Source organism: Pseudophryne corroboree, chromosome 8, assembly GCF_028390025.1.
Source record: "Pseudophryne corroboree isolate aPseCor3 chromosome 8, aPseCor3.hap2, whole genome shotgun sequence".
Lineage (NCBI taxonomy): Eukaryota > Metazoa > Chordata > Amphibia > Anura > Myobatrachidae > Pseudophryne > Pseudophryne corroboree.
In genome coordinates this window covers 342,733,245-342,757,317 of record NC_086451.1, presented here as the reverse complement: position 1 = coordinate 342,757,317, position 24,073 = coordinate 342,733,245, and the positions used below count along the sequence as shown (strand labels likewise).

Here is a 24,073-nt window from a genome sequence, read left to right as displayed (position 1 = left end):
GCCGGGCCGTGGAACGCATTGCGTTCCACGGCGGCGCTATCAGCGGATTGAGCCGTCCGTGCTATGTTAAACTGAACGGACTGCCTCTTCAGCGGCCCCGCATGTACCTGATTTTGTGGATAAATTTGTGCTATTAGTAGGTTCACCTACGAGTGGGAAAACATAAAGGGGCACCTACAGGGGTTTGCACCATCTATTTCCTGTATAGGGGTATATAAGGATACTCAGTTAGCTGCTATGTTGTGTGGCTGTAGAGGTTGTCAGGATTTCATTACTGCGGGTGAGTACTGAACTACGCATCTAGTATTGGTTATAAGGTCTACACATATTGGTAGCCATTAGATGAAGCATGAATTTTTGGTATTTTCATTACAGTGATTTTCCGTGTTGTCTGAGTTGCTCGATGATTGTGAGTTTAAGTAACCATATATGTAAGTATCACAGCCTGTGCTGTCCCACTGATGGTCCCTGACATGTGTGGATTCTTTCATCCAAATATGTGTTTGTGGCTATGCACACACAGTTATATTTTTTGATTCATTTTTACAGAATCTCATTTGAATAAAGCCTGACTAGCCGTGCAGCATAGTTACTGTCTGAACATGGCATATTGATTTTCTGAGTAAGTGTGTGATGTTACTGACATCCTCTTGTTTAACAGCTGCAGCACACTCTAGAGATCTTTACACCTCATATTGGCGTAAGCTGACTAATGTTTTGGTGCTGGTATCCACACTCGGTGACTACGGACAGAGACGTGGTGTTGTTCTTTGAACCACACATGGTGCTAAGAGAGTTTTGTTTTAAAATGCTCGAAGGGCGTGGTAGTCCACTCACGTTTTTGTTCTTTGTTTTTGTTTTCTGCCTATGTATGTATTTATTCTATTCATTTTTTTTTTTTAGTAATCAATATATGATGCTTTCAAAATATTGTGTATAAATGGAAGCTTGTCTTGTTAAAGATCCTAGAATGAGGATCGAAACGTCGACCTAAAGAGCCGAATATCGACTGAAATAAAGCTATTGTGAACAAAATTAAGTTGCTGATTGCTTGAATTCGACGAGTGCACCTCCACATTGTTGGACTCTTGTTTAAATATTGTGGGTCTACCCATATAGGGAGATCCCCACTAGGGAGCACCCCACTGTTGTTTATTGTTCTGATGTGAGTGCAGGACTTTGCATGCTATATATATATATATATATATATATATATATATATATATACAGTTGTGCTCATAAGTTTACATATCCTAGAAGAATTTGTGATTTTCTGGCCATTTGTCAGAGAATGTGAATGATAACTCATGGTTAGTGGTTGGGTGAAGCCATTTATTGTCAAACAACTGTGTTTACGCTTTTTAAATCATAATGACAACAGAAACTACCCAAATGACCCTGATCAAAAGTTTACATACCACAGTTCTTAATACCGTGTATTGCTCCCTTTAACATCAATGACAGCTTGAAGTCTTTTGTGGTAGTTGTGGATGAGGCTCTTTATTTTCTCAGATGTTAAAGCTGTCCATTCTTCTTGGCAAAAAGCCTCCAGTTCCTGTAAATTCTTGGGCTGTCTTGCATGAACTGCACGTTTGAGATCTCCCCAGAGTGGCTCAATGATATTGAGGTCAGGAGACTGAGATGGCCACTCCAGAACCTTTACTTTATTCTGCTGTAGCCAATGACAGGTCGACTTGGCCTTGTGTTTTGGATCATTGTCATGTTGGAACATCCAAGTACGTCCCATGCGCAGCTTCCGGGCTGAGTGCAAATTTTCCTCCAGTATTTTCTGATAACATGCTGCATTCATCTTGCCATCAATTTTGACCAAGTTTCCAGTGCCTTTGTAGCTCACACATCCCCAAAACATCAGCGATCCACCTCCGTGTTTCACAGTAGGAATGGTGTACCTTTCATCATAGGCCCTCTCCAAATGTAACATTTATGGTTGTGGCCAAAAAGTTCAATTTTGGTCTCATCACTCCAAATTACTTTGTTCCAGAAGTTTTGAGGCTTGTCTCTGTGCTGTTTGGAGTATTGTAAGCGGGATGCTTTGTGGCATTTGTGTAGTAAAGGCTTTCTTCTGGCAACTCGACCATGCAGCCCATTTTTTTTTCAAATGCCTCCTTATTGTGCATCTTGAAACAACCACACCACTTTTTTTCAGAGAGTCCTGTATTTCAGCTGAAGTTATTTGTTGATTTTTCTTTGCATCCCGAACAATTTTCCTGACAGTTGTAGCTGAAATTTTTGTTGGTCTACCTGACCGTGATTTGGTTTCCACAGAATCCCTAATTTTCCACTTCTTAATTAGAGTTTGAACACTGCTGATTGGCATTCTCAATTGCTTGGATATCTTTTTATATCCCTTTCCTGTTTTATACAGTTCAATTACCTTTTCCCGCAGATCCTTTGACAATTCTTTTGCTTTCCCCATGACTCAGAATCCAGACACGTCAGTGCAGCACTGGATGAAAGATGCAAGGGTCTTTCAGGAGTCCAGAAACTCACTGACCTTTTATACACACACACTGATTACAAGCTTAACAGATCACAGGTGAGGATGGTTACCTTTAGTAGCCATTCAAACCCATTTGTGTCAACTTGTGTGCATGTTATCAGGCCAAAATCTCCAGGGTATGTAAACTTTTGATCAGGGTCATTTGGGTAGTTTCTGTTGTCATTATGATTTAAAAAGAGTAAACACAGTTGTTTGACAATAAATGGCTTCACCCAACCACTAACCATGAGTGAAAGAAAAGTTTGTGCGTTATCATTCATATTCTCTCACAAATGGCCAGAAAATCACAAATTCTGCTAGGGTATGTAAACTTATGAGCACAACTGTATATATATGGAAAAACGGAGAGAGGACAAGCGCCTAATAGTGCAGTAACTTCACACTAGTTTTGGTTATTGTAGCAAAGTATTGCAAAGTATCTGTAGGTAATCTGCGTACCAGAAGGTGGGGTTTCTATCATGCACATCAAACACAGTGGCCGATTCCTCCAATTTGTTGTCCGCAACACAGCGAATCTAAGAATACCAAGCACAAGACACACTCCTCATGGTGCAATATTGATTTGTTAGATTTCAATAATTAATTTGCACCTCTATAGGTGTTATACGTACCAGACAGTTGAAACAATCAAGCATATCATGAGGGGTCTTTATCCTCCAGTAGGTATGTTCGCAGAATAGCAGGGTCTAAAATCAACCAAAGAGAGATACGCCTCTCATAGTGCAGAATTGACTTCTCAAATTAATTGGGGTTCACATAGATCGATAGATGTTAAGCGTTCCAGAGCATAGATACAAAACAGCATATCATTGGTGGTCTTTTTCAGGAGTAGTCGACCTCCGTTACGATGTGTTATACCAGTATTCGTAATTCCCACAGTATAAGTGAGGATATAGTAAACTAGTAAAACATAGGTTTATTTCCATAAACAACGGGTAACAATAAAAGGGAAATGCTAAAATAAACAAAAAGAAAAATTCATAAAGCTTATCTGAATAAATCAGTAAAATGTTAGGCAGTCCAGGGTATGTCCACAGTGAGTGCCCAAGTCAGGGGTGGTCAGAACAGGTCCTCTACGTGTTTCACCTTACAAGGCTTCCTCAGGAGTGTCTATAGGGACTGACCATATTTTTCCTGTATTTATCCCCTTTGTAATTGGTGGGCGGCAACCAATTATGCAAATCACTTCCGGTCGGGACATCCCGCCGGAAGCGTCAAAAGAAGTAAAACAAAACATCATGGTGTCAGTACAAACAGAGTAAACATTTCAATCATTAGAAAGGATAGGTTTTAATGAAAGGATCGCGCTAAGCGCGGTATGTCTGTGGTCACTAGTGGCCGGAAACCGCGCTAAGGGCATGATATGCTTCATTGTTTCAACTGTCTGGTACGCATAACACCTATAGAGGTATAAATTAATTATTGAAATCTAACAAATCAATATTGCACCATGAGGAGTGTGTCTTGTGCTTGGTATTCTTAGATTCGCTGTGTTGCGGTCAACAAACTGGAGGAATCAGCCACTGTGTTTGATGTGCATGATAGAAACCCCACCTTCTGGTACGCAGATTACCTACAGATACTTTGCTACAATAACCAAAACTAGTATGAAGTTACTGCACTATTAGGCGCTTGTCCTCTCTCCCTGTTTTTCCAGATTTGTTTGTCACTAAACCTAGTGACACCCCGAAGGACTGAGCTGCCGGCCGCAGGGCATCCTGTGGAACCAGTGTGCAAGTTTGACGATCCTAAGACATTTCTTATGAATATATTTTACTGACTGAGAAGGGAAGTAGCGCACTGACCTTACTTTTGATCTATATATATATATATATATATATATATATATATATATACACACACACATACATATATGTGTGTGTGTGTGTGTGTGTGTGTGTGTGTGTGTGTATAGGGAGGGGGACCTAGACTGTACTCCCTAATTCCTAGTAATGAATGAGAGGTGCTACCTTGCTGAGACCTGTAGTGCCACACACAAAGAGAATGAGTGCAGGTGCACTATTCAAACATTACTAATTAAAATAAATTTTGCAATATGAGGCTTTTCACACAATGTTGGCCTGGATTACAGACTTACCTACCACTTCACAGTGACTTCATAGTCTGGTAAGTCCCTCATTTTAGTTATGGGGAGGCCCCAATTCTCTTTCTGGCACAGGGCACCAAAATGTCTAGTTACAGCTCTGCTTCCCAGTCCAACCTTAGTGGCAGCAGTTGCCATAGGGCTTGTACGCATGGGGAACAAAGGATCTGTGTCCACCATGAAGTCAAAATATACCAAACACACAGCTGCTTGAAGCTGTCAGATATGGACGCAAGAGCCCTTGGAGCATAGAAGGTAGTAGTTTTGGTTAATGTGAATACTGACTGACAATCATGATTGCCTGTTGCTGACTGCAGGCCTGATTCTGATTTGCACGGGTTTGCACAGCTGCAGGGAAGCCATACCATACAACTAAAATGCTAATGCTGCAGGAAGCGTCTGTAGGAATCAGGCACCTGCTGTCAGCATCTGTGATCCAAACCTCCCAACATGACCCTCTCCAGGAGGGACACAATGCTCTGCTTCTGGATTTTTTCTCTTAATTCAAGATTGCCGGCACCTGTTTCGAACAGGTAATGGGTAAGAAAGGTGTTTCAGCACAGGTGATGGCAATCCTAAATTAAGAGGGAAGTCCAGGAGCAGAGCATTCTGTCCCTCCTGGAGAGGGTCATGTTGGGAGGTATGGTGATCCGAGTGCTACATCCGAAGACGCACCATTGGCTCACCATTTCAATCTTCATCCAGCCTGCATCCGCACAGTTGGCATACAAATCCGAATCAGGCCCAATGTTGAGTATTCTACAATAGCTTGATCTTTCATGTTTCCAACTTCCACTATCGCTCTTCATTCCAAACACATCAATCCAATGGTACGATTGGAACAACAACCACACTCACCATGTTTTAGTGCTTTATAATAAAGGATAATAATAACAACAATCATAGAATTCATACGTACCATGCCTGAAGGTTTCTCTGTTCAAGAGGTTCATGCTTGCCATGGCTGGTGGTGACACCACAGTTCTGCAAAAGAAGATCTGTCTGGGATGTGGGTCCACCTGAAAACATTTATGGCTGGAGGTATATTTAGAAAAATCACACTAAAGTGTAATCAGTAGGACCACTCACTACATTCATTTAAACTTTTTCCCCATAAGATAAAGAGACTTTTACCTTAATTTATATCTTAAATTAATCATGAGATTGAAAGGATAGTAAAATGTTTGCCACTATGGTACATTTGAATGATTTGATTACAGTGCTTGAGTTGCATCTACAAATATGCTATTCTGCAATACTGAAACTGGAGGATGTGCATCCTTAGTTTTTTATTTTTAATAAATTTGCAGAAATCTAAAAAAAACTTTTCACGTTGTTATTATGGGGTATTTTGTGTAGAATTTTGATGGAAAAAATGAATTTATCCCAGTTTGGAATAAGGCTGTAACATAACAAAATGTGGAAAAAGTGAAGCGCTGTGAATACTTTCCGAATGCACTGTATATATATATATATATATATATATATATGTATGGGTGTGGTATTGAAAGTCGACAGTAACTAGGTCGACCACTATTGGTCGACAGTAACTAGGTCGACAGGGTGTCTAGGTCGACAGGGTCTTTAGGTCGACATGTTCTAGGTCGACAGGTCCAAAGGTCGAGATGAGTTTTTAATGTTATTTGGTGTCGTTTTCTTCGTAGAGTGATCGGGAACCCCAATTAGTGCACCGCTTCGCTCGCCATGCTTCGGGCATGGTGCCTTCGCTTCGCTTGGCACAGATTACCGTTCCAATGGTAGTCCACGTGGATCGTTAAGTATGAAAAGGTTCAAAAAAAGAAAAAAAATTGTGAAAAACTCATGTCGACCTTTTGACCTGTCGACCTAGAATATGTCGACCTAAAGACCCTGTCGACCTAGTTACTGTCGACCAATAGTGGTCAACCTAGACATTGTCGACCTAATTACTGTCGACTTTCAGTCCGGATCCCATATGTGTGTATGTATATATATATATATAAGAGATGTGCACCGGACATTTTTTGTGTTTTGTGTTTTGGTTTTGGATTCGGTTCTGCGGCCGTGTTTTGGATTCGGACGCGTTTTGGCAAAACCTCCCTGAAAATGTTTTGTCGGATTCGGGTGTGTTTTGGATTCGGGTGTTTTTTTTCAAAAAAACCTCAAAAACAGCTTAAATCATAGAATTTGGGGGTAATTTTGATCCCATAGTATTATTAACCTCAATAACCATAATTTCCACTCATTTCCAGTCTATTCTGAACACCTCACAATATTATTTTTAGTCCTAAAATTTGCACCGAGGTTGCTGGACGACTAAGCTAAGCGACCCAAGTGGCCGGCACAAACACCTCGCCCATCTAGGAGTGGCACTGCAGTGTCAGACAGGATGGCACTTAAAAAAATTGGCCCCAAACATCACATGATGCAAAGAAAAATGAAAGAAAAAAGAGGTGCAAGATGGAATTGTCCTTGGGCCCTCCCACCCACCCTTATGTTGTATAAACAGGACATGCACACTTTAACAAACCCATCATTTCAGTGACAGGGTCTGCCACACGACTGTGGCTGAAATGACTGGTTGGTTTGGGCCCCCACCAAAAAAGAAGCAATCAATCTCTCCTTGCACAAACTGGCTCTACAGAGGCAAGATGTCCACCTCCTCCTCATCCTCTGATTCCTCACCCCTTTCACAGTGTACATCCCCCTCCTCACAGATTATTAATTCGTCCCCACTGGAATCCACCATCTCAGGCCCCTGTGTTCTTTCTGGAGGCAATTGCTGGTGAATGTCTCCACGGAGGAATTGATTATAAGTCATTTTGATTAACATCATCTTCTCCACATTTTCTGGAAGTAACCTCGTATGCCGATTGCTGACAAGGTGACCGGCTGCACTAAATACTCTTTCGGAGTACACACTGGAGGGGGGCAACTTAGGTAAAATAAAGCCAGTTTGTGCAAGGGCCTCCAAATTGCCTCTTTTTCCTGCCAGTATACGTACGGACTGTCTGACGTGCCTACTTGGATGCGGTCACTCATATAATCCTCCACCATTCTTTCAATGGTGACAGAATCATATGCAGTGACAGTAGACGACATGTCAGAAATCGTTGGCAGGTCCTTCAGTCCGGACCAGATGTCAGCACTCGCTCCATACTGCCCTGCATCACCGCCAGTGGGTGGGCTCGGAATTCTTAGCCTTTTCCTCGCAGCCCCAGTTGCGGGATAATGTGAAGGAGGAGCTGTTGGCGGGTCACGTTCCGCTTGACTTGACAAGTGTCTCACCAGCAGGTCTTTGAACATGTGCAGACTTGTGTCTGCCGGAAAGAGAGATACAACGTAGGCTTTAAACCTAGGATCGAGCACGGTGGCCAAAATGTAGTGCTCTGATTTCAACAGATTGACCACCCGTGAATCCTGGTTAAGCGAATTAAGGGCTCCAACCACAAGTCCCACATGCCTAGCGGAATCGCTCCGTTTTAGCTCCTCCTTCAATCTCTCCAGCTTCTTCTGAAAAAGCCTGACGAGGGGAATGACCTGACTCAGGCTGGCAGTGTCTGAACTGACTTCACGTGTGCCAATTTTAAAGGGTCGCAGAACCTTGCACAACGTTGAAATCATTCTCCACTGCGCTTGAGTCAGGTGCATTTTTGCTGCTCCTCCATCCTCTGAAGCATATAGAGGGTTGAATTAAACCTCGTTACCACCTCTTGCTTCAGATGATGGCTGGGCAGGTGCTGGAATTTGCCCACATGTAATGCACGCACAATATTGGTGGCGTTGTCCGATGTTACAAATCCCCAGGAGAGTCCAATTGGGGTAAGCCATTCTGCGATGATGTTCCTCAGTTTCCGTAAGAGGTTGTCAGCTGTGTGCCTCTTATGGAAAGCGGTGATACAAAGCGTAGCCTGCCTAGGGACGAGTTGGCGTTTGCGAGATGCTGCTACTGGTGCCGCCACTGCTGTTCTTGCTGCGGGAGGCAATACATCTACCCAGTGGGCTGTCACAGTTATATAGTCCTGAGTCTGCCCTGCTCCACATGTCCGTGGTTAAGTGGACATTGGGTACAACTGCATTTTTTAGGACACTGGTGACTCTTTTTCTGACGTCTGTGTACATTCTCGGTATCGCCTGCCTAGAGAAATGGAACCTAGATGGTATTTGGTACCGGGGACACAGTACCTCAATAAATTCTCTAATTCCCTTTGAATTAACGGTGGATACCGGACACACGTTTAACACCACCGCAGCTGCCAAGACCCGAGTTATCAATTTTGCAGCAGGATGACTGCTGTGATATTTCATCTTCCTCGCAAAGGACTGTTGGACAGTCAATTGCTTACTGGAAGTAGTGCAAGTGGTCTTCCGACTTCCCCTCTGGGATGACGATCGACTCCCAGCAGCAACTACAGCAGCGCCAGCAGCAGTAGGCGTTACACTCAAGGATGAATCGGAGGAATCCCAGGCAGGAGAGGACTCGTCAGACTTGCCAGTGACATGGCCTGCAGGACTATTGGCTTTCCTGTCTAAGGAGGAAATTGACACTGAGGGAGTTGGTGGTGTGGTTTGCAGGAGCTTGGTTACAAGACGAAGGGACTTAGTTGTCAGTGGACTGCTTCCGCTGTTACCCAAAGTTTTTGAACTTGTCAATGATTTCTGATGAATGCGCTCCAGGTGACGTATAAGGGAGGATGTTTCTAGGTGGTTAACGTCCTTACCCCTACTTATTACAGCTTGACAAAGGCAACACACGGCTTAACACCTGTTGTCCGCATTTCTGTTAAAATAATTTCACACCGAAGAGGTGATTTTTTTTGTAATTTGACCAGGCATGTCAATGGCCATATTCGTCCCACGGACAACAGGTGTCTCCCCGGGTGCCTGACTTAAACGAACCACCTCACCATCAGAATCCTCCTTGTCAATTTCCTCCTCAGCGCCAGCAACACCCATATCCTCATCCTGGTGTACTTCAACAGTGACATCTTCAATTTGACTATCAGGAACTGGACTGCGGGTGCTCCTTCCAGCACTTGCAGGGGGCGTGCAAATGGTGGAAGGCGCCACCTCTTCCCGTCCAGTGTTGGGAAGGTCAGGCATCGCAACCGACACAATTGGACTCTCCTTGGGGATTTGTGATTTAGAAGAACGTACAGTTCTTTGCTGTGCTTTTGCCAGCTTAAGGCTTTTCATTTTTCTAGCTGGAGGATGAGTGCTTCCATCCTCATGTGAAGCTGAACCACTAGCCATGAACATAGGCCAGGTCCTCAGACGTTCCTTGCCACTTCGTGTCATAAATGGCATATTGGCAAGTTTACGCTTCTCCTCAGACGCTTTTAATTTAGATTTTTGGGTCATTTTACTGAACTTTTGTTTTTTGGATTTTACATGCTCTCTACTATGACATTGGGCATCGGCCTTGGCAGACGACGTTGATGGCATTTCATCGTCTCGGCCATGACTAGTGGCAGCAGTTTCAGCACGAGGTGGAAGTGGATCTTGATCTTTCCCTATTTTACCCTCCACATTTTTGTTCTCCATTTTTTTATGTGTGGAATTATATGCCAGTAATATATCAATAGCAATGGCCTACTGTACTGTACTATATATGTATACTGCTGGTCACCAAAATGATGCACTGTAATACTAGAAGCTATAGAAAAGTATATATATTATTGTATATATCAGTACAGAGCGGTGTAACTGTGACCTATGTGTCCTGACAAGCAGTATAGAAGCTATAGAAAAGTATATATATTATTGTATATATCAGTACAGAGCAGTGTAACTGTGACACATGTGTCCTGACAAGCAGTATAGAAGCTATAGAAAAGTATATATATTATTGTATATATCAGTACAGAGCGGTGTAACTGTGACCCATGTGTCCTGACAAGCAGTATAGAAGCTATAGAAAAGTATATATATTATTGTATATATCAGTACAGAGCGGTGTAACTGTGACAAATGTGTCCTGACAAGCAGTATAGAAGCTATAGAAAATAAGAAAAGTATATATATATTATTGTATATATCAGTACAGAGCGGTGGAACTGTGACCCATGTGTCCTGACAAGCAGTATAGAAGCTATAGAAAAGTATATATATTATTGTATATATCAGTACAGAGCAGTGTAACTGTGACACATGTATCCTGACAAGCAGTATAGAAGCTATAGAAAATAAGAAAAGTATATATATATATTATTGTATATATCAGTACAGAGCGGTGGAACTGTGACCCATGTGTCCTGACAAGCAGTATAGAAGCTATAGAAAAGTATATATATTATTGTATATATCAGTACAGAGCGGTGTAACTGTGACACATGTGTCCTGACAAGCAGTATAGAAGCTATAGAAAAGTATATATATTATTGTATATATCAGTACAGAGCAGTGTATCTGTGACCATGTGTCCTGACAAGCAGTATAGAAGCTATAGAAAAGTATATATATTACTGTATATCAGTACAAAGCGGTGTAACTGTGACACATGTGTCCTGACAAGCAGTATAGAAGCTATAGAAAAGTATATATATTATTGTATATATCAGTACAGAGCGGTGTAACTGTGACACATGTGTCCTGACAAGCAGTATAGAAGCTATAGAAAATAAGAAAAGTATATATATTATTGTATATATCAGTACAGAGCAGTGTAACTGTGACCCATGTGCCTAAACAAGCAGTATAGAAGCTATAGAAAAGTATATATATTATTGTATATATCAGTACAGAGCAGTGTAACTGTGACCCATGTGTCCTGACAAGCAGTATAGAAGCTATAGAAAATAAGAAAAGTATATATATTATTGTATATATCAGTACATAGCAGTGTAACTGTGACCCATGTGTCCTGACAAGCAGTATAGAAGCTATAGAAAAGTATATATATTATTGTATATATCAGTACAGAGCGGTGTAACTGTGACACATGTGTCCTGACAAGTAGTATAGTAGCTATAGAAAAGTATTTATATTATTGTATATATCAGTACAGAGCAGTGTAACTGTGACACATGTGTCCTGACAAGCAGTATAGAAGCTATAGAAAATAAGAAAAGTATATATATTATTGTATATATCAGTACAGAGCGGTGGAACTGTGACCCATGTGTCATGACAAGCAGTATAGAAGCTATAGAAAAGTATAGCTATTATTGTATATATCAGTACAGAGCGGTGTAACTGTGACACATGTGTCCTGACAAGCAGTATAGAAGCTATAGAAAATAAGAAAAGTATATATATTATTGTATATATCAGTACATAGCGGTGTAACTGTGACCCATGTGTCCTAACAAGCAGTATAGAAGCTATAGAAAATAATAAAAGTATATATATTATTGTATATATCAGTACAGAGCGGTGTAACTGTGACACGTGTCCTGACAAGCAGTATAGAAGCTATAGAAAAATATATGTATTATTGTATACATCAGTACAGAGCAGTGTAACTGTGACCATGTGTCCTGACAAGCAGTATAGAAGCTATAGAAAAGTATATATATTATTGTATATATCAGTACAGAGCGGTGTAACTGTGACCCATGTGTGTCCTGACAAGCAGTATAGAAGCTATAGAAAATTATTTAAAATTATTGTATATATCAGTACAGAGCAGTGTAACTGTGACCATGTGTCCTGACAAGCAGTATAGAGGCTATAGAAAAGTATATATATTATTGTATATATCAGTACAGAGCGGTGTAACTGTGACCATGTGTCCTGACAAGCAGTATAGAGGCTATAGAAAAGTATATATATTATTGTATATATCAGTACCGAGCGGTGTATTTGTGACCATGTGTCCTGACAAGCAGTATAGAAGCTATAGAAAAGTATATATATTACTGTATATCAGTACAGAGCGGTGTAACTGTGACACATGTGTCCTGACAAGCAGTATAGAAGCTATAGAAAAGTATATTATATATTATTGTATATATCAGTACAGAGCGGTGTAACTGTGACCATGTGTCCTGACAAGCAGTATAGAAGCTATAGAAAAGTATATATTATACACTGGTGGTCCCCATTCCCCACAATGCAGCACACTGATCAGATATTTGCAGCACACTGAGCACAGATATGGAGCGTTTTCATGCAGAGAACGTAGATATTTTCAGCACACTGAGCACAGATATTTTCAGCACACTGAGCACAGATATTTTCAGCACACTGAGCACAGATTACGGAGCTTTTCAGGGAGAGAACGCAGCCACGTCCTCTCCGTTCAATCTCCAAAGCACGAGTAAAAATGGCTGCGACACGCGGCTCCTTATATAGAATACGAATCTCGCAAGAATCGGACAGCGGGATGATGACGTTCGGGCGCGTTCTGGTTAACCGAGCAAGGCGGGAGGATCCGAGGCTGCCTTGGAACCGTGTAAAATAGGTGAAGTTCGGGGGGGTTCGGATCCCGAGGAACCGAACCCGCTCATCTCTAAAATATATATATATATATATATATATATATACATTTAAAAAAAAGGAATTTACGTCCAGATTCCAAGCAGAGAAGATGTTATATTGTGCAATTATATAGAAGCCAGTCTTAGGGGTCTATTCATGAAACAGTGATAAGACTGGAAAAGTTGCCCATGGCAATCAATCAGCTGCTCTGTATAATTTTATACTACAGGTTGGGTATTCGTTATCTGGATACTCGAAAAACAAAATATTCTGAGAACTACAATATTTGGACCCTGTAGTGACGTCATTGAAGTCTGCGGCCAATCACAGACAGGTGAGGGACTGGCTTTGCAGCCAATCCCTCACCGTCACTACTGCCAGGACCTGCCACGAACATGCTGATCCACCTAGCTAATGTGCCAGACAGGCCGCAGGCCCACCCCCCGTAGTCGCACCAGAACCGCTGCGGCCTCCCAGAACCCCCCCCCAGCCAATGCGCCGGACCAATCTGGTTAACAGGTATTCCCATATCCGGAATGCTCCTGGTCCCGAACATTCCAGATATGGGATGCTAGACCTGTATGCAAATTATAAATGCTACTTTAATGTTGATGCGTTGCCATAGGCAACTTCTCCACTGGCTCACTTCCCTACACTTTTGACTGCTTCATGATAAGACCCCTTTCTTTAACCACTGACATCATGCTCAACCTCTGCATTTTAATTGATATTTTTCTTTCTCTCACCAAAAAATATGCTCACCATTTGGCAACAGTAATTCTGTGTACTGTATAGTGCTCTTAGGGGTCTATTCATGAAGCATTGAAAAGAATGGAGAAGTTGCTCATGGCAACCAATCAGCTGCTCTGTATAATAATGTAGTATGCAATTTATAAATGTTACTTCAATGCTGATTGGTTTCCATGGGCAACTTCTTTACTGGCTCACTTCTCCACACTTTTCACTGCTTCATGAATAGATATCCAAAACTAGTTCTGTTATATTCCAGCTGAGGAACGCCGTGGTTTGTTGTACCACCCAATGCAACGGTTTTCTGAGAGAACAAATTTTTAAGGTTGTTTTTGAACCTGAATATGTTTGTGTATATTTTTAATCCTTTCTGAGCTGCCAGTTAGTATAAGGTTTCTTTAACCATATTACCTCCAGCATAAAGGCTCAGGCTGTTCCTGCAAGATGGCAACTGACAACTATCAGCAAGTTTCCATCATTGGGGGTCATTCCGAGTTGATCGCTCGCTAGCTATTTTTTGCAGCGCTGCGAACAGATAGTCGCTGCCTATAGGGGAGTGTATTTTAGCCTTGTAAGTGTGCGATCGCACGTGCAGCCGAGCGGTACAAAAACTTTTTATGCAGTTTCTGAATAGCTCTGAACTTACTCAGCCACTGTGATCACTTCAGCCTGTCCAGGGCCGGAATTGACGTCAAACACCCACCCTGCAAACGCTTCGACTCGCCTGTGTTTTTCCAAACACTCCCAGAAAATGGTCAGTTGACACCCACAAACGCCTTCTTCCTGTCAGTCTCCTTGCGATTGGCTGTGCAAATGGATTCTTCGTAAAATCCATCGCTCAGCAACGATCTGCCGATCTGCTTTGTACACGTACGATGCGCGTGCGCATTGCAGTGCATATGCATGCACAGTTCTGACCTGATCGCCACGCGGTGAAAAATCCTAGCGTGCGATCAGGTCGGAATGACCCCCATTGTTTGTGTGTACACAATCACATTCTTCCCTGTCAGTATACAGGCATGATAAAGGGTAGTTTAACCTGATATTGGGCTTCTACCTGTTTATGATGCCCCTTGGCTGCCTATAGATATCACTGGGAATCACTGGCAATGGCTTTTACTTGCTACATTTAGTAATAACTTGACCGCCAAGTCTTTTTGTCATTACTGCCATATCAGGATGGGGATAGTAGAGTGCATTATTATGTATAATAAACGCATTGTTTTCAAAAGTATCAACACATTTTTTTTGCCTTTATTTAACATCTTTTTATATATTTTCAACATAGTTGCCTACCCTCCCTCATTCTGCAGGAGACTCCCTGAAATAGTAGCAATCTCCCTCACTCCCTGAATAGTCCCTCAATCTCCCTGGGGAAAAAAAGAGAAATCAGAGATACATACATTCACATGGGCTCATCAGTGCCATTTCACTGTATTGGTTATAAGGCACAATGATCCCTATGGCTACATGCATTTTAAAGGTTTCTTGTGGCCACTTACAGTATATGGAACCTCTTGTAAAACACAATACACTAAAAAATCCTTCAAAATATCAGTGTCTTTTCTTCAACACGTAGATCTTACTAACTTTGGGGCTCATTTACATTTGGATGTAAGTTTTTTTTTCATGACACGTCTCTCAGATGTAGCAGTACGCGCCCGCGCTGATAAGTGCTACTTTCACAATCTCCCTGAAATGCATTTTCAAAAGTAGGCAAGTATGATTTTCAAACTAATAATTTTACCATGAATGTAGAACTGAAAGCCATCAGCATGTACATAAGACCCCAAGACTGGTCAAGTGGAAAGAGTCCTTTTACCAATACCAGGGAGCTGAATGTTTCCTTGCTATCCTGGCAAAATGTTTTTTATTAATTTCAGTGCTAGAAACTGTTCCGTCAGAATATGGCCACCGCTGCTAGTGGAACACATGGCCACTGCCAGTGGAACTACGCCTTTTGACGCAGTCCCGGACACCAACACTCCCGCTGTCACACCCATCCTTGATAGCCTCCCCAGTTATGGCACAGGTACACCTATCAAAACTGCATTCATTTCCATTCAAGTCCGATATGCGTCCCCCGGGCGGTAACCATCAGGATGCAGAAATAAAACTTCGGGCACTTGCACTCGATACTTTAATTTCATCTACCTTACAATCAGGCCGATAATATGTTGACTATTTGCTGGCTAGCATGTGCTGGGCATTATGAGGGTAATTCAGACCTGATCGCTGCTGTGCATTTTCGCACAGCGGGCGATCAGATCTGAACTGCGCATGCGTATGCACCGCAATGCGCAGGTGCGACAGACCGCAGCACCAGTGCCTAGCGACGGGATGGTACGAAAAAAGGGATTGCACGGGCGATCGTAAGGTGATTGACAGGAAGAGGCCGTTTGTGGGTGGCAACTAACCATTTTACAGGAGTTTCCGAAACAACGCAGGCGGGATCAGCCGTTTTCAGGGAGGGTATATGATGTCAGCTCCGGCTCCGATCAGTAGCAAACATTCACAGCGGCTCAGTAAGTCCTGGGCTGTGCAGACACTGCACAAACTTATGTTTGCAGCTGTGCTACAAAAGCGATCGCCCACTTGCACATACCTTATACACTCCCCCTGTAGGCGGCGACTATCTGATCGCAGGGCAGCAAAAACGCAGCCCTGCGATCAGGGCTGAATTATCCCCTATGTACGATGGGGCATGGCCTTGCTGAAATGGGCGTGGTTTTGCATAAAGGGGCGTGGTTTTGCAGTAAAAGACTACCTTATACCCCAGTTTTGCAACCTGCACGCCCAGACATTGGCCACCACAGGAAAAAAAATAATAATCCTGATTCATGCCCCTTACATTATTTGTCATTTTTCCTCCGTATGGTAATGCCCAGTATACATTATGCCACATACTGCAATGGCCCTTAGACATTATGCCACACACAATAATGCCCATGACACAATATGCACACACCGTAATGCCCCCGACACATTATGCCACACACCGTATTGCCTGTGACACATTATGACACGCATCACAATGCCCGTTATACATTATGTTACACACTGCAATGCCCCTGATACATTATAGCACATACAATGCCTGTGACACATTATGACACACACCGCAATGTCCGTGATACATTATGCCACACTGCAATGACCCTGAGACATTATACCACATACCACAATGCCTGTGATATAGTATACCACACACCGTAATGCCTGTGACACATACCGCAATGCCCATTATACCCTATGCCACACACTACAATGCCCGTTATTCATTATTATTTATTTATTAACAGTTTCTTATATAGCGCAGCATATTCCGTTGCGCTTTACAATTAGAACAACAGTAATAGAACAAAACTGGCAAAAAACAGACAGACATAGAGGTAGGAAGGCCCTGCTCCCAAGCTTACATTACAATCTATAGGGAAATAGGCATAGATACACAAGGATAGATGCTATCTATTGCATAATGGTCCACCAGATGGCTAGGTTCTTAATGGGTTGTATGATGATACCTCGCAATGTTGGCCAAGTGTCAGGAGGGTGTGAGAGTAAAGAAAGACAAAATATGTGATGTTATGTATACTGTACAGAGAGGATGTCATTAGATAGGGAAGCACTGAAGGTTATGTCGGTGGGTCTGAAATTTGATAGGCTTGTCTGAAGAGGTGAGTTTTCAGGGAACGTTTAAAGGTTTGGAGACTAGAGGAGTCTTTTTGTGCGTGGGATGGCATTCCACAGAGTGGGTGAAGCCCAGATAAAGTCCTGTAATTTTGAGTGTGAACAAGTAATGCGTGTGGATGAGAGACGTAGATCTTGTGCAGAGCGGAGAGGTCTGGTAGGGAGTTATTTTGAGATGAGTGAAGAGATGTATGTTGGTGCAGTTTGGTTAATAGCCTTGTATGTCAGTAAAAGTATTTTATATTTAATACGGTAGAATACCGGTAACCAATGGAGGGACTGATAGAGCAGATCTGCAGATGATGAACGTCTAGCGAGGAAGATTAGCCTCGCAGCTGCATTCAAAATGGATTGTAGTGGTGAGAGTCTGTGTTTGGGAAGACCGGTCAGGAGACTATTACAATAATCAATGCAGGAGATAATGAGAGTATGGATTAGAGTTTTAGCTGTGTCTTGTGTAAGATATGGTCGTATTTTAGATATGTTTCTTAGATGTATGTAACATGATCTTGAGACAGATTGAATGTGGGGAATAAAGGACAGTTCAGAGTCAGGAATGAACCCTAGGCAGCGAGCTTGTGGGGTAGGGATGATTGCCGAGTTCTCAACAGTGATAGAGATATCAGGTTGGAAACTACTATTGGCCGGTGGAAATATAATTAATTCTGTTTTGGAAATATTAAGTTTGAGGTGGCGAGATGTCATCCAAGATGAAATGGCAGAAAGGCATTCAGTGACACGGCCCAATACAGATGGTGACAAATCAGGGGAGGATAGGTAGATTTGAGTATAATTCGCATACAGATGGTACTGAAATCCGAAAGGGTTGATTAGTTTGCCAAGAGATGTGGTATAGATAGAGAAAAGCAGAGGACCTAAGACTGAGCCTTGCGGTACTCCAACTGAGAGAGGTAGCAAAGAGGAGGTGGAATCAGAGAAACGAACACTGAAGGAGCGATTAGATAGGTAGGATGAGAACCAAGAAAGGGCTGTGTCCTGAATACCTAGGGATTGTAGTGTTTGTATGAGAAGAGAGTGGTCAACAGTGTCAAAAGCAGCAGAGAGATCAAGGAGACTAAGTAGAGAGTAATGCCCTTTAGATTTAGCAGTGACCATATCGTTCACTACCTTAGTCAGTGCTGTCTCTGTGGAGTGTTGGCCATGAAATCCTGACTGAAGTGGGTCCAGTAGGCTGTGTGAGTTAAGGAAGTGTGTGAGGCGAGTGTAGGCAAGTCTCTCAAGTAGCTTGGAGGGGCATGGGAGCTGAGAGATGTGACGGTAGTTTGAGAGAGAGTTAGGGTCAGAGTTTTGTTTTTTCAGAATGAGAGTAATCACTGCATGCTTGTATAGAGAAGGAAAGATACCAGTAGACAGGGAGAGATTACAGATTTTCGTTAAGGTTGGGATGAGCACAGCAGACAGAGCTTTACTAATTTGTGAGGGTATTGGCCCTCATTCCGAGTTGTTCGCTCGCTAGCTGCTTTTAGCAGCCGTGCAAACACTAAGCCGCCGCCCTCTGGGAGTGTATCTTAGCTTAGCAGAAGTGCGACCGAAAGGATCGCAGCGTGGCTACAAAAAAAGATTGTGCAGTTTCTGAGCAGCTCCAGACCTACTCCTAGCTTGCGATCACTTCAGACTTAGTTCCTGTTTTGACGTCATGAACACGCCCTGCGTTCGGCCAGCTACGCCTGCGTTTCCCCAGGCACGCCTGCGTTTGTATCTGATACGCCTGCGTTTTTCCACACACTCCCCTAAAACAGTCAGTTACCACCCAGAAACACCCACTACCTGTCAATCACTCTGCGGCCAGCAGTGCGACTGAAAAGCGTCGCTAGACCTTGTGTGAAACTGCATCGGCTGTTGTGAAAGTACGTCACGCATGCGGATTGCGCCACATACGCATGCGCAGAAGTGCCGCTTTTTTACCTAATCGCTGCGCTGCGAACGAAAACAGCTAGCGAACAACTCGGAATGACCCCCATAGACTCAAGGGGAGAGGTATTAGAGTACGCAGATGAAAAGAGTGCAGATACTTCATCTTCATTTGTAGGATCAAAGGAAGAGAAGGTGTTAGAGGGTTCAGGCAGGGAATTGAGCAGGTTACTAGCCGTGGAAGAGCATACCATTTCATTTTGGATCTTGTCAATCTTGTCCTTGAAATAGGAAGCAAGCTCTTGCGCACTGACAGTGGCTGGTGGGTTGGGTGAGGGAGGGACAAGAAGTGATTTAAATGTAATAAAAAGTCGCTTGGGGTTAGAGGCTTGAGCAGAGATGAGAGATTGAAAATATGTTTGTTTGGCAGTGACCAGAGCATTACAATAAGAGTGGTAGGTGGTCTTATATGTGAGAAAGTCACTTGAACTACGAGATTTACGCCACTGGCGTTCTACTTTATGTGAGAGTTTTTGTAGGTGTCTAGTGTATTTAGAGTGCCACGGTTGACAGCTAAGTCTACGTGGAGTGTGATAGGTAGCTGGAGCCACTTCATCAGGTGCTTTTTATAGAGTTTGGTTAAGGTGTGACACAGCATTCTCAGGAGAGGTGAATGTAGAAATTGGTGAGAGCAGTGGTTGCAGAGAGGTAGATAGTTGTTGAAAATTAATAGCGTTAATATTTCTGCGGGTTAGAAGCGTCTTTGTAGACTTTAGGGACATTGAGTTTGAAGTAATGGAGGAGAGCATGCAGGTGATAAGGTTGTGATCTGAGAGAGGGAAAGGAGTGTTAGTGAGTTCAGAAACAGAGCATAGTCTGGTGAATACAAGATCAAGGCAGTGGCCCTCCTGATGAGTAGGGGAGTCAGTCCATTTGGAGAGGCCAAGAGAGGAGGTTAGAGAGAGTAGTTTAGAGGCATGGGGAGATTGTGGACTGTCAATAGAGAGATTGAAATCGTCCATAATGATGGTGGAGATGTCAGAGGATAGAAAGTGAGGGAGCCAAGCAGAAAAATATTCCTGAAACTTTTTGGGTTGCCCAGGTGGGCGATAGATAGCCGCAACACGCAGAGAGAAAGGGGTGAAAATCCTAATAGAGTGTACTTCAAATGATGTAAATGTGAGCGAGGGAACAGGTGGTAAAACGTTGTGTGTGTAAGATTTGGACAGTAATATTCCAACACCACCTCCTTTAATGTTACCAGGCCTGGGGGGGGTGTGTGAAGTGGAGGCCACCATGTGACAGTGCTGCAGGGGAGGCCGTGTCTGATTGTGTGAGCCATGTTTCTGTTATGGCTAGCATATTTAATTTTTTGCTATGGAAAGGTCATGAATAGATGTTAATTTGTTGCAAACAGAGCGTACATTCCATAAAGAACATTTTAGTGACTTGGAGGGAGACGGGAGACATGTGATGTTGCTAAGGTTTGTTGGATTTATATTCAGTTGTGAATCAGCTGAATGTGAGTGTGGTATGTGGATGGGACCTGGATTTGGGAAAATGTCACCAGCTCGTAGAAGCAGAAGAAGAGAGAGATAGGTATAGTTGGGGGAGGTGTGTGATAGTTTCTTATGGTGACAGGTTGATGATGTGACAGTTAGTGTACATAGATAGGTTAAAAGCTCATGGGTTTTAATAAGAGGGGAGTGGATTAATGAGGCTGCAATGTGTACAGAGAGATAAATAACAAGAATAGTGAAGGACGATGTCATTTTATAGAGTATACCATGAAGTGCTACTAGAAGAACATGGTGTTTTTAAAAAGAAAAGTATAGATAGGTAAGTGCTTATGGAAAATGTTAGTTAAATGGTGGAATTACCTGGTTTCCAATGTTTTTTCAATGTTTGCTCAACTGTTGGTTTAACTGTTCTTTTTAAAATTTCCTAACGTTGTAATTTCCAAAGTATACACTGCAATGCCCCCGATACATTCTAGTACATACAATGCCTGTGACACATTATGACACACAACGCAATGTCCGTGATACATTATGCCACACACTGCAATGTCCGTGATACATTATGCCACACACTGCAATGACCCTGAGACATTATACCACATACCATAATGCCCGTGATATAGTATACCACACACCATAATGCCTGTGACCAGAGGCAGAACTCTGGGAGGCAACGGAGTCATCTGCCGCCGGGCTCCTGCTCTGAAGGGGGGCACCTTTCCTCCCATTCTGTGACACCATTGAATTAGGTTAATTGATAGCTGTCGCTGTCTTTTCAGTGGCCGACTTCCTCACTGGTCCCTGCACCTTACAAATCACACCCTCTTTATTATACTGAATATACACATTTTACAAGTATCACACCCAGGATTAGAACCCACAATCTATTACACTGGAAACATGCACCTTACTGATGAAGCGGTTTGCTCCTGTATAGGAAATATGAGAATTTTAACTATATGAAGATACTTCTCTGACAATTACACGTAACTTCATACAGTTAGAATTCTCATGCTTCCTCTACTGGAGCAAATAACTCCATCAGTAAAGTGTCTGCTGTTAGTGTAACAGGTCATGGGTTCTAATCCTGGGTATGACTGCTAAGAAATGTGTGCTTTAAAATAAAAGACAATTAAATGTATAAATACAGTATATAATTTTTTTTCAGAACACTCCATATACACACACACACACACACACACACACACACACACACACACACACACACACACATATATACACATGCACACATACATACATATATTCTTAATATAGGAAATATCTTGCCTCTGGGCAACTGTGGCAAACTTACGCCACTGCCTGTGACACATACCGCAATGCCCATTATACCCTATGCCACACACCACAATGCCCGTTATACATTATGCCACACACTGCAATGCCCCTGACACATTATACCACATACCACAATGCACGTTATATAGTATGCCACACACCGTAATGCCGTGACACATTATGACACACACCGCAATGTCCGTGATACAGTATGCCACACACCGCAATGCCCATTACACATTAAGTCCTACAGTAAGAATTCTAATTACTTTTAAATTACCTGCTCATTGTCAGAGGTTTCATGCTCTTGGTTCCATGCACAGTGCCAGGGGTTTTCATGCTCAGGGTATCATGCTCGTTGCCAGGGGTTTCATGCGGTAGGTGTTATGCTTGTTGCCAGAGGTATCATGTGCTGGGTTTCAAGCTTGTTGCCAAGTGGTAATATTCGTTGCCAGGGGTTTCATGCACTGGGTGTCATGCTCGTTACTAGGGGGTAATGCTTGTTGCCAGGGATTTCATGAGCTGGGTGTTGTGCTTGTAACCAGGGGGTAATGCTTGTTGCTAGGGCTGTGCTCCCAGTGCCACATATGCACCCAGTGCCAGATATTCCCCCACAGTGCCAGGTACACATATGCCCCCAGTGCCAAATATGCCCCCCCGGGGCCAAATATGCTCCCCCAGTGCTAAATATGTTCCCCCCCCAGTGCCAAATATGCTCCCCCAGTGCCAAATATGCCGCCCCATGCCAAATTTGTTCCCCCAGTGCCAAATATGCCCCCCCAGTGACAAATATGCTCCCTCAGTGCCAAACACGCCCCCCCCCAAGTGCCAAATATGTTTCCCCAGTGCCAAATATGCCCCCCCCCCAGTGCCAAATATGCTCCCCCAGTCCCAGGTACACCCTCCCACCCCCCACCCCCGGCTCCCCCGCTGCTGTGCTGTTTTGGGAAGGAGGGACACGGAGGGCACAGCGCGCGCCTCTCCTGTGTGTCCCTCCTGCGTCACTGGCGGTGGCGGCGTGTCTATCAAATGGAGGGCCGGTTCGTGAGCCAATCAGAGCTCATGAACGGGCACTTCATTAAACAGACACGCCGCTGCCGCCGGAGACCCGGGAGGGACACACAGGAGAGGCGCGCACTGTGCCCTCCTTTCCAAAACAGAATCAGTGGCGGCGGCTATGGCGCCCCGCAGCCCTGCGCGCCTCCAAGCGATCGCAGTGGCTGCGGACCCCTAGTTACGCCACTGGTTGTTCGCTATGCCTTTTTTTTCACGGTTGAGTGATTATCGGCCAACTGCGTATGTGTCTAAGTCACACTGCGCATGTATCACGATGGTCCTGCAACCACGGACGCAGAGAGGATTTATTCGCAAAGTGATTGACAGGCAGGGACTGTTTGTGGCTTAAAGTTTATACAGGCGGAGATCACCTTAAGGTGCTTCAAAAATATGCACAGCAGCCCCAATCTTAATCTGGCTTCCGCCAAAGAACCTGAGAATCTTAAGAAAATAAGGTATCGGATTCGGAATAAGACGCTGGTGCTAGCATATAATGATATAGCTGAGTAGGCTCAAATGTATGGTGGCCACACATCAATGCCAAATAAAAAAAAATCACAATAATAACTAAAACATTAAAATGGCTTCCCTGTTAAAATGAAGGATGTGGTTCCTTTTGTTGTACGTCAATGTTCTATCCACTTTGAATGAGTGTTCTCTTTATATATTTCTCAGAAGACATGTAACAGGAAATTAACAGGTGAATGATTAGAGGTTCCTCAGGTATCTGGCAGGCACATGTACACAGGAGTTCACAGCAAGCACAGAATCCAGAAAATTGATGACCCAGTCTCTGCACGCACATGCATGAGCCTGCAGGCTGGCAACAGGGGTGCGACAACTCAAACACAGGAGTGTCGTGGC

General features: G+C 43.2%; 1 long non-coding RNA gene across 1 annotated transcript; it reads left to right on the top strand.

The window, feature by feature from the left end:
- Positions 1 to 213: 213 nt before the first annotated feature.
- On the top strand, positions 214 to 630 carry LOC134947784 (uncharacterized). Its single transcript, XR_010182772.1, has 3 exons — positions 214 to 280; positions 376 to 431; positions 550 to 630. It is a non-coding gene; the product is annotated as an uncharacterized LOC134947784 (long non-coding RNA).
- Positions 631 to 24,073: the final 23,443 nt, after the last annotated feature.